Genomic DNA, 12008 nt, shown 5'->3' with positions numbered 1-12008 from the left:
CTCCTTGTCCCACGTGTGTAAAGGTGACAGTGTGTGCACCGTGTGGGTCTCTTAGGCTATATTTCACAGAATACTTATTCACTGTTATGAATGGCATACTGAAGTGCTTATTTATATCTCTTTATGATTGCAATGTGTTTTGTATCACAATTTATATGTGTGCTACTCTAGTGATGTTATTAAAGTAGTTTATTCCTCCTGCACGGTGTAATGGTGACAGTGTGTGCATCGTGTAGTACTTGGCGTAGGCTATGATTGTGATCTCTTGTAGATTATGAAGTTAACTATTGCTATGATAGTATTGATGTGATCTATTCCTCCTTTCGTAGTGTGAAGGTGACATTGTGCATGCTATGTTAGTACTTGGTTTAGTTATGTTGATCTGTCATGCACTCTAAGGTTATTTAAATATGAACATTGAATATTGTGAAGCTTGTTAACTCCGGCATTGAGGGTTCGTGTAATCCTACACAGTTAGTGGTGTTCATCATCCAACAAGAGGGTGTAGAGTCTAGCATCTACTACCTCCGTTTCAAGGAATAAGGCGCACGCGCATTCCAAGACGAACTTTGACCATAAAAATTAAGCAACAAAATCTTAATTATATTATATGCATGTAACACCGTTGGATTCGTATTGAAAAACACTTTCCAATGATGCTAATTTCACACAAACAATCTTTATATATTTGAAGTAATTCTTGGTCAAACAAAAAGCTCGTAAAACGAGGACGCCTTATTCCTTGAAACGGAGGTAGTATTTATTTATTCTGTTATGTGATCAATGTTGAGAGTGTCCACTAGTGAAAGTATGATCCCTAGGCCTTGTTCCTAAATACTGCTATCGCTGCTTGTTTACTGTTTTACTGCATCTATACTTCCTGCAATTTTACTACCATCATCTGCACGCCAGCAAGCACTTTTCTGGCGTCGTTACTACTGCTCATATTCATTCATACCACTTGTATTTCACTATCTCTTCGCCGAACTAGTGCACCTATTAGGTGTGTTGGGGACACAAGAGACTTCTTGCTTTGTGGTTGCAGGGTTGCATGAGAGGGATATCTTTGACCTCTTCCTCCCTGAGTTCGATAAACCTTGGGTGATCCACTTAAGGGAAACTTGCTGCTGTTCTACAAACCTCTGCTCTTGGAGGCCCAACACTGTCTACAAGAATAGAAGCACCCGTAGACATCAAGCACTTTTCTGGCGCCGTTGCCGGGGAGGAAAGGTAAACAGCACACACACACCGGACCCCGGCAACTAGCCACTTTTCTGGCGCCGTTGCCGGGGAGGAAAGGTAAAAGGCTCTCATACTCCGGTCCCAGGTAAAGTACTTTTCTGGCGCCGTTGTGTGTGTGCTCGAAGCTATTTCCTTTAGATCCTGCAATTGCATCTTTTTGTTTCTTGTTTACACTAGTTAGGCATAATGGACAACAATGAGCTTCTTATTCTATTTCCTGATTTAAGACATGGATGATTTGATGCGAAAATTAAAAAACCTATGGAACATATTAGTATGAACGCTTTGAACACCATTGTTGCTAATGATATGGAAAATTCTAAGCTTGGGGAAGCTGGCTTTGATGAGCATGATATTATTAGTCCCCCGAGCATTGAGGAGAAAATTTACTTTGATGATACTTTGCCTCCTATTGATGATGATTATAATGATATTGGTCTTTTAGTACCGCCTGTTATGGAGGATAAATTTGATTAGATTACAATATGCCTCCTATATTTGATGATGAGAATAATAATGATAGCTACTTTGTTGAATTTGCTCCCACTACAACTAATAAAATTGATTATGCCTATGTGGAGAGTAATAATTTTATGCATGAGACTCATGATAAGAATGCTTTATGTGATAGTTATATTGTTGAGTTTGCTCATGTTGCTACTGAAAGTTATTATGAGAGAGGAAAATATGGTTGTAGAAATTTTCATGTTACTAAAACACCTCTCTTTTTGCTGAAAATCTTGAAGCTGCACTTGTTTTATCTTTCTATGCTTGTTGCATCATGCTTCATGAATTTGTTTATTTACAAGATTCCTTTTCATAGGAAGCATGTTAGACTTAAATTTGTTTTGAATTTGCCTCTTGATGCTCTCTTTTGCTTCAACTATTATTTCTTGGGAGTGCATCATTGAAATTACTGAGCCCGTCTTAATGGCTATAAAGAAAGCACTTCTTGGGAGATAACCCATGTGTTTATTTTACTACAGCAATTTTGTTTTATATTTGAGTCTTGGAAGTTGTTACTACTGTAGCAACCTCTCCTTATCTTATTTTATTGCATTGTTGTGCCAAGTAAAGTCTTTGATAGTAATGTTGATACTAGATTTGGATTACTGCGCAGAAACAGATTTCTTTGCTGTCACGAATCTGGGCCTAATTCTCTGTAGGTAACTCATAAAATTATGCCAATTTACGTGAGTGATCCTCAGATATGTACGCAACTTTCATTCAATTTGGGCATTTTCATCTGAGCAAGTCTGGTTCCATTTTAAAATTCGTCTTTACGGACTGTTCTGTTTTGATAGATTCTGCCTTTTATTTCGCATTGCCTCTTTTGCTGTGTTGGATGGATTTCCTTGTTCCATTAACGTCCAGTAGCTTTGGGCAATGTCCAGAAGTGTTAAGAATGATTGTGTCACCTCTGAACATGTGAATTTTTGATTATGCACTAACCCTCTAATGAGTTTGTTTCGAGTTTGGTGTGGAGGAAGTTTTCAAGGGTCAAGAGAGGAGGATGATATACTATGATCAAGAAGAGTGAAGAGTCTAAGCTTGGGGATGCCCCCATGGTTCATCCCTGGATATTATAAGAAGACTTAAGCATCTAAGCTTGGGGATGCCCAAGGCATCCCCTTCTTCATCGACAACATTATCAGGTTCCTCCCTTGAAACTATATTTTTATTTGGTCACATCTTATGTACTTTACTTGGAGCGTCTGTGTGCTTTTATTTTTGTTTTGTTATTTTCATTCTCTGGATAAATACATGCTTGTGTGGGAGAGAGACACGCTCCGCTGGTTCATATGAACACATGTGTTCTTAGCTTTTAATGTTCATGGCGAAGGTTGAAACTGCTTCGTTCATTGTTATATGGTTGGAAACGGGAAATGCTACATGTAGTAATTGATAAAATGTCTTGGATAATTTGATACTTGGCAATTGTTGTGCTCATGTTTAAGCTCTTGCATCATATACCTTGCACCTATTAATGAAGAAATACATAGAGCTTGCTAAAATTTGGTTTGCATAATTGGTCTCTCTAAAGTCTAGATATTTTCTAGTATTGAGTTTGAACAACAAGGAAGACGGTGTAGAGCCTTATAATGTTTACAATATGTCTTTTATGTGAGTTTTGCTGCACCGGTTCATCCTTGTGTTTGTTTCAAATGGCCTTGCTATCCTAAGGCTTGTATCGAGAGGGAATACTTCTCATGCATCCAAAATCCTTGAGCAACCCACTATGCCATTTGTGTCCACCATACCTACCTACTACATGGTATTTCTCCGCCATTCCAAAGTAAATTGCTTGAGTGCTACCTTTAAATAATTCAAAATTTATCACCTCTTATTTGTGTCAATGTTTTATAGCTCATGAGGAAGTGTGTGGTGTTTATCTTTCGATCTTGTCATTTACTTCGGATAGACTTTCACCAATGGACTAGTGGCTCATCCGCTTATCCAATAATTTTGCAAAAAAGAGCTGGCAATGGGGTGCCCAGCCCCAATTAATTAACTTGCATTAATAATTCTCTTCACATGTTTTGCTCTGATCTATCAGTAAGCAACTTAATTTTGCAAATAGACACTCCTCCATGGTATGTGAATGTTGGAAGGCACCCGAGGATTCGGTTAGCCATGGCTTGTGTAAGCAAAAGGTTGGGAGGAGTGTCATCCATAAATAAAGAAAAACTAAACTAAAGTACATGTGTAAACAAAAGGGAAGAGGGATCATCTACCTTGCTGGTAGAGATAACATCCTTCATGGGAGCCGCTCTTGAAAGTCTGGTTGATAAGGTAGTTAGAGTGCCCACTACCATTCGTTGACAACAACAAACACCTCTCAAAATTTTACTTTTATGCTCTCTTTATGTTTTCAAAACCAAATCTCTAGCACAAATATAGCAATCGATGCTTTCCTCTTTGAAGGACCTTTCTTTTACTTTTATGTTGAGTCAGTTCACCTATTTCTCTCCACCTCAAGAAGCAAACACTTGTGTGAACTGTGCATTGATTCCTACATACTTGCATATTGCACTTGTTATATTACTTTACATTGACAATATCCATGAGATATACATGTTATAAGTTGAAAGCAACCGCTGAGACTTAATCTTCTTTTGTGTTGCTTCAATACCTTTACTTTGATTTATTGCTTTATGAGTTAACTCTTATGCAAGACTTATTGATGCTTGTCTTGAAGTACTATTCATGAAAAGTCTTTGCTTTATGATTCATTTGTTTACTCATGTCATTACCATTGTTTTGATCGCTGCATTCATTATATATGCTTACAATAGTATGATCAAGGTTATGATGGCATGTCACTCCAGAAATTATCTTTGTTATCGTTGACGAGGCGATTCCTCGGCAATGCCCACCATGAGGGGCTTGGGTTTTAGAGAAAGGCGACGACGGAAGTTCCGGGAGCGAGGCGGTACACGACGTACCCAGGTTCACGCCCCCGCGGTGGAGGGTCGCTACGTCCTGCTAGCAATCCACTATATGAATATATGTATACAGGGGGCCGCCATGGGCAGAGCAGTTGTATCTAGTCTAGTTCTAGTTCGCGGGTTACGATGTCTAGGCGTGTCGCCTCTATGATTATGCTTCTGATTGTGCTTGTCCCTAAGGGGTGCCCCTGCCTGGCTTTATATATCAGCCAAGCTAGGGTTTACAAGAGTCCTAGTAGGATTCATATTGGAGTCTTCTTTCCTTGTAGTCCAAGTTGAGGCGCGTGCAGGTCCAGCTTGTCGAGTCCTTGTGCTGGTCCATCTTCATAGTTTGCACCGGGTATGGCAACGTCGAGTACCCGAAGGGTTATGCCCACGTCAGTAGCCCCCGAGTGTCTGGCCGAAGTGAAGCTTCGGGCAGGGACTAAAGTTGTCTTCGCCGAATGTCTTGATCATCTGTTGAATCTTGTGCTTGATGTAGAGTCGAAGTTGCTTTTCTGTCGGGTGCGCGAAGCGCTCCCGATGGGAGTAGCCCCCGAGTCTATGGGCGGGTCTTTGCAGCCGCGCATAGACTCAAGTTGTACTACTGGAAGATCTTGATTGTTGATGCCGATGTCTTCAACTTTATTCTTCTTTGTCGGCGAGGTTGCCATATTTTTTATCGGGTGCGCGACTAGCGCTCCCGATGGGAGTAGCCCCCGAGCCTGTAGATAAATATGAAATAGTTATGTATAGGGTGTTAAAAAATGCTAAGTCAAATACCGTACATGTCCTCGCGTTCCGAGAACATGATGCCGATAACTCTGATGATTTCACTGATAGAGGAGTTGATGATTCAGATGATATCCCAGAGGAGCCGATGATTGAGATGATGGCCCTGAGGAGACGATGATTGGGATGATGGCCCAGAGGAGCCGATGATTCAGATGATGGCCCTGAGGAGCCGATGATTTAGATGATGGCCCTAAGGAGCCGATGATTTAGATGATGGCCCTAAGGAGCCGATGATTGGGATGATGGCCCAGAGGAGCCGATGATTCAGATGATGGCCCTGAGGAGCCGATGATTTAGATGATGGCCCTAAGGAGCCGATAATTTTATCGGGTGCGCATCCAGCGCTCCCGATGGAAGTAGCCCCCGAGTTTGGGCACTGATGCTTGCAACCGTGAGTAGACTCAAGTCGAGCAACCCGATGTTTACAGTTTTCTTCAGGTGCCGTTGACACATTATTGTTTATTTCAAGGGGAAAAACGCACCTTGAGCATCGTTGATGCCATTGTTTGTAAGTTTTTTGGTAGGTACATGTATATGCACTTTTACTGTGTCAATGCCGTTGGCAAATTTTGAAGGAGCAAATCTTAATTACCCGTTTAAGTGTATGTGTATTCGTTGGTCAGCAAATTGTTTGAGTGATCAGCTCGTGTTGCAGGTCTTGCTAAACCCGTTGTATGTAAAACTTTGCTTTCAACCGATGCATGTCTTGACCGTTGGTCATTTTCGTACGTGTTTCATGATCCTTGTTATCTGAAGCACTCTTTGAGGCATCTATAGCAACGGAAAAGAGCAAGGTCCCCGTTGCTTCATGATCTTTGCTATTTGCGGCACTCTTTGAGGCATCTATAGCAAAGGAAAAGAGCAAGGTCTTCGTTGCTTCATGATCCTTGCTATTTGCGGCGCTCTTTGAGGCATCTATAGCAAAGGAAAAGAGCAAGGTATTCGTTGCTTCATGATCCTTTGCTATTTGCGGCACTCTTTGAGGCATCTATAGCAAAAGAAAAGAGCAAGGTCCCCGTTGTTTCATGATCCTTGCTATTTGCGGCACTCTTTGAGGCATCTATAGCAAAGGAAAAGAGCAAGGTCTTCGTTGCTTCATGATCCTTTGCTATTTGCGGCACTCTTTGAGGCATCTATAGCAAAAGAAAAGAGCAAGGTCCCCATTGATTTTGCATCATAGCACTCGTAGTTTCAGAGGCTTTTTTAGGGTGCAATCTCTGGGCGTATTTTCCATCGCACCGATGTTTGTTGGAATATACGAACCTGACGATGTAGTTCGGGTGTCCCGAATTACTGCAATTCTTCAAAACTTGAGTCTTCATATCTTCTTGGGTCCGGCGCTCCCGATGGGAGCAATAGTCTTCATATCTTCTTGAATTCCAATACACCGGTGCTCCCGATGGGAGTAATAATTCCAGCACACCGGCGCTCCCGATGGGAGTAATAGTCTTCAAATCTTCTTGAATTCCAATACACCGGTGCTCCCGATGGGAGTAATAATTCCAGCACACCGGCGCTCCCGATGGGAGTAATAGTCTTCAAATCTTCTTGAATTCCAATACACCGGTGCTCCCGATGGGAGTAATAATTCCAGCACACCGGCGCTCCCGATGGGAGTAATAGTCTTCAAATCTTCTTGAATTCCAATACACTGGTGCTCCCGATGGGAGTAATAATTCCAGCACACCGGCGCTCCCGATGAGAGTAATAGTCTTCAAATTTTCTTGAATTCCAGCGCTCCCGATGAGAGTAACCGCAATAGTCCGAAGATACTCCAAGAGCCCCCGAGTAATTCCAGTGCTCTCGATGGGATCGCATTGGGTCGATATTAAATAAGATGATATCCATTGAATATTCCAGATGATGAATCCACCAACCCGAGAGTGCATCGGGAGAAGATATATCCAGAGCCGAAGAAGATAAATCCATCGAGTGATCATAGATGATGGAGAAAATAAATCCACTGATTCGGAGAAAATAAATCCACCAAGTAATCGAGAGTACTGGAAGTAACGATGTAATGGTGCCTCCCCAATCATCGGGTGTGGCGAAAGAAAGAGGAACACTTAGTTCTGCAGGCGCAGTCGAAATAATTGCACAGCCAAAGATAGTTCGTGCGGCGGGCGCAGCCGGAATAATTGCGCCATCCAAGATAATTCACGCGGCGGGCGCAGCCAAGATAATTGCGCCATCCAAGATAATTCATGCCGGCGGGCGCAGCCGAAGTAATCCCGCCATCCAAGATAGTCCATGCGGGCGCCAGGCAAACGTGGTCGATGACGAGGACGCGGTTGTCATAGCCGATCCGCTGCGGGTGAGCATCCGAATATATCGGGTCTGTAATGTCGTGCTCACGACAGACGAGTCTCAGTATGACGAGTGCGTGACGGCGGGCGCGGTCAGCCGAGCAGAGCAGTCGACGAGCGAGCTCCCGAATATATCAAGTCCACGATGCAACAAGCAGGGTCCCGAGTGTGGCGATTGTGCGCGGTGAAGTAGTCGAAGTAGTTCCGTGGCCAGAGATAGCCCATGCAGCAGGCGCAGACGAAATAATTCCGCCACCCAAGATAATCCACGCGGCGGGTGCAGTCGAAGTAGCGGACCCGCGACAGGTGAGCATTCGAATATATTTGGTCCGTAATGTTGGGTCCATGACACGCAAATTCCCGAGTACGGCAAGTGCACAACAGCTGGCGCAGTGACAGGGCGCAGTCGACCGGGCAGAGCAGTCGAAGATTATGCCCGATTGATGATCTTTGTATCGGATGGTTATCCCTGATTTAACTTGTGATATCTCTTTACTTGTTTGTATGCAGCATCACCTTAATTAGAACTTTGTAATATAGACCTCAGCAGCGCAGCCCAAGCCATTTGTTTCTTTCATTCTTTTCTTCTTGTACGGAGTATGATACTGTACATGATATCAGACTTGATGTCGGTCCAAGTCCAAGCAAATCCTTTTCTTTCCTCTTTGCAGTTTCCTTTTGTAATAGCCAATTGAGATAATAGCGATCCTCCAAACAGAGGCCCAGCCCTTAATCGTAGACGCCCGTGGTCCTTGAGAGGCCTTTCCTTTTTCTTTGCACTTGCCTTTTCCTTCTTTGTGAAGTAGAACCGATCTGGCACTGATTTGGCGGATCAGGCGGTCGCGAGTTAAACCAAACCGCCACTTAAGAATCAATGGAACTGGATTTGAGCAGTAGGATACGAGGGCGTAATTGCGCAGAGCCCCCCGTACGTAGCAGACGCAGATGGCGATTGATATCATGAATAGTAGACCATGTTCTGCGTGTTTGAAGACATCAAAAGATCCCGCCCGGATGATAAAATCCAGTCGCCGCGTTTCCCACAGACGGCGCCAATTGACGAGGCGGTTCCTCGGCAATGCCCACCATAAGGGGCTTGGGTTTTAGAGAAAGGCGACGACGGAAGTTCCACGAGCGAGGCGGTACACGACGTACCTAGGTTCACGCCCCCGCGGTGGAGGGTCGCTACGTCCTGCTAGCAATCCACTATATGAATATATGTATACAGGGGGCCGCCATGGGCAGAGTAGTTGTATCTAGTCTAGTTCTAGTTCGCGGGTTACGATGTCTAGGCGTGTCGCCTCTATGATTATGCTTCTGATTGTGCTTGTCCCTAAGGGGTGCCCCTGTCTGGCTTTATATATCAGCCAAGCTAGCGTTTACAAGAGTCCTAGTAGGATTCATATTGGAGTCTTCTTTCCTTGTAGTCCAAGTTGAGGCGCGTGCAGGTCCAGCTTGTCGAGTCCTTGTGCTGGTCCATCTTCATAGTTTGCACCGGGTATGGCAACGTCGAGTACCCGAAGGGTTATGCCCACGTCAATCGTTTACCTGTTCGGGACGAGCAGGAACTAAGCTTGGGGATGCTAATACGTCTCCGACGTATCGATAATTTCTTATGTTCCATGCCACATTATTGATGATATCTACATGTTTTATGCATACTTTATGTCATTATTATGCGTTTTCCGGAACTAACCTATTGACGAGATGCCGAAGGGCCAGTTCCTGTTTTCTGCTGTTTTTGGTTCCAGAAATCCTAGTAAGGAAATATTCTCGGAATCGGACGAAATCAACGCCCAGCATCCTATTTTTTCACGAAGCTTCCAGAACACCCGAGAGCCGCCAGAGGAGGGCCCTGTGGGCCCCAGACGACAGGGTGGCGCGGCCCAGGCCTTGGCTGCGCCCCCCTAGTGTGTCGTCGCCTCATCGACCCTCCGACTCCATCTCTTCGCCTATATAAAGGTCCCTGACCTAAAAACCTCGAGACGTTCGACGAAACCGGAAAAAACCTTCCAGAGCCGCCGCCATCGCGAAGCCAAGATCTGGGGGACAGGAGTCTCTGTTCCGGCACGCCGCCGGGACGGGGAAGTGCCCCCGGAAGGCTCCTCCATCGACACCACCGCCATCTCCATCAACGCTGCTGTCTCCCATGAGGAGGGAGTAGTTCTCCATCGAGGCTCGGGGCTGTACCGGTAGCTATGTGGTTAATCTCTCTCCTATGTGCTTCAATACAATAATCTCATGAGCTGCCTTACATGATTGAGATTCATATGATGATGCTTGTAATCTAGATGTCATTATGCTAGTCAAGTGGGTTTTACTTATGTGATCTCCGGAGACTCCTTGTCCCACGTGTGTAAAAGTGACAGTGTGTGCACCGTGTGGGTCTCTTAGGCTATATTTCACACAATACTTATTCACTGTTATGAATGGCATACTGAAGTGCTTATTTATATCTCTTTATGATTGCAATGTGTTTTGTATCACAATTTATCTGTGTGCTACTCTAGTGATGTTATTAAAGTAGTTTATTCCTCCTGCACGGTGTAATGGTGACAGTGTGTGCATCATGTAGTACTTGGCGTAGGCTATGATTGTGATCTCTTGTAGATTATGAAGTTAACTATTCCTATGATAGTATTGATGTGATCTATTCCTCCTTTCGTAGTGTGAAGGTGACAGTGTGCATGCTATGTTAGTACTTGGTTTGGTTATGTTGATCTGTCATGCACTCTAAGGTTATTTAAATATGAACATTGAATATTGTGGAGCTTGTTAACTCCGGCATTGAGGGTTCGTGTAATCCTACACAGTTAGTGGTGTTCATCATCCAACAAGAGGGTGTAGAGTCTAGCATCTATTTATTTATTCTGTTATGTGATCAATGTTGAGAGTGTCCACTAGTGAAAGTATGATCCCTAGGCCTTGTTCCTAAATACTGCTATCGCTGCTTGTTTACTGTTTTACTGCATCTATACTTCCTGCAATTTTACTACCATCATCTGCACGCCAGCAAGCACTTTTCTGGCGTCGTTACTACTGCTCATATTCATTCATACCACTTGTATTTCACTATCTCTTCGCCGAACTAGTGCACCTATTAGGTGTGTTGGGGACACAAGAGACTTCTTGCTTTGTGGTTGCAGGGTTGCATGAGAGGGATATCTTTGACCTCTTCCTCCCTGAGTTCGATAAACCTTGGGTGATCCACTTAAGGGAAACTTGCTGCTGTTCTACAAACCTCTGCTCTTGGAGGCCCAACACTGTCTACAAGAATAGAAGCACCCGTAGACATCAGGAACACCAGCTCAAAACTAACGAGACATTGGACCATATCATTCTGCAACCTCGGTAGAATTTCTGGATTTATTACCTTCTGAGAAATTGCATTGAGGAATGCACATAGCTTCACAATGGGCAGTCGAACATTTTCCGGTAGAAGTCCCCTCAATGCAATCGGAAGCATCTATGTCATTATCACGTGACAATCATGAGACTTCAGGTTCTGGAATGTTTTCTTCTCCATATTTAGTATTCCCTTTATATTGGAGGAGAAGCCAGACGGGACCTTGTTACTGCTCAGACATTCAAAAAATATTTCCTTCTCTGCTTTTGTAAGAGCGTAGCTGGAGTAATGACAGTCCTTTATCTGTCTCATGCAGTTTTTTGGGGTCTTTCCTACGTTGCTGGTCCTCCCGTGCTTCTGGTGTATCTTTTGTCTTCCCGTACACGCCTAGAAAGCCTAGCAGGTTGACGCAAAGATTCTTCGTCACGTGCATCACATCGATTGAAGAGCGGACCTCTAAGACTTCCCAATAGGGTAGATCCCAAAATATGGATTTCTTCTTCCACATGGGTGCATGTCCGGCAGCGTCATTCGGAACAGACCGTCCGCCAGGACCCTTTCCAAATATTGCATCTAGATCCTTGATCATACCAAATATATCAACACCATCACGATGGGGAGGCTTCCTCCGGTGATCAGCCTCACCGTTGTAATGCTTGCCTTTCTTTCTTACGGGATGGGTATGCCTAAGAAATCGACGATGCCCCAGGTACACGACCTTCTTACATTTTTCCAAATAATCACCTTCGAGCTCATGTAAACAGTGCGTGCATGCATTGTATCCCTTGTTTGACTGTCCTGAAATGTTACCAAGAGCAGGCCAGGCATTGATGGTTACGAAAAGCAGCGCTCTTAGGTCAAATTCCTCCTGCTTGTGCTCGTCCCACACAG

Source organism: Lolium perenne, chromosome 5 (assembly GCF_019359855.2).
Source record: "Lolium perenne isolate Kyuss_39 chromosome 5, Kyuss_2.0, whole genome shotgun sequence".
Lineage (NCBI taxonomy): Eukaryota > Viridiplantae > Streptophyta > Magnoliopsida > Poales > Poaceae > Lolium > Lolium perenne.
This window is presented reverse-complemented; position numbering follows the sequence as displayed.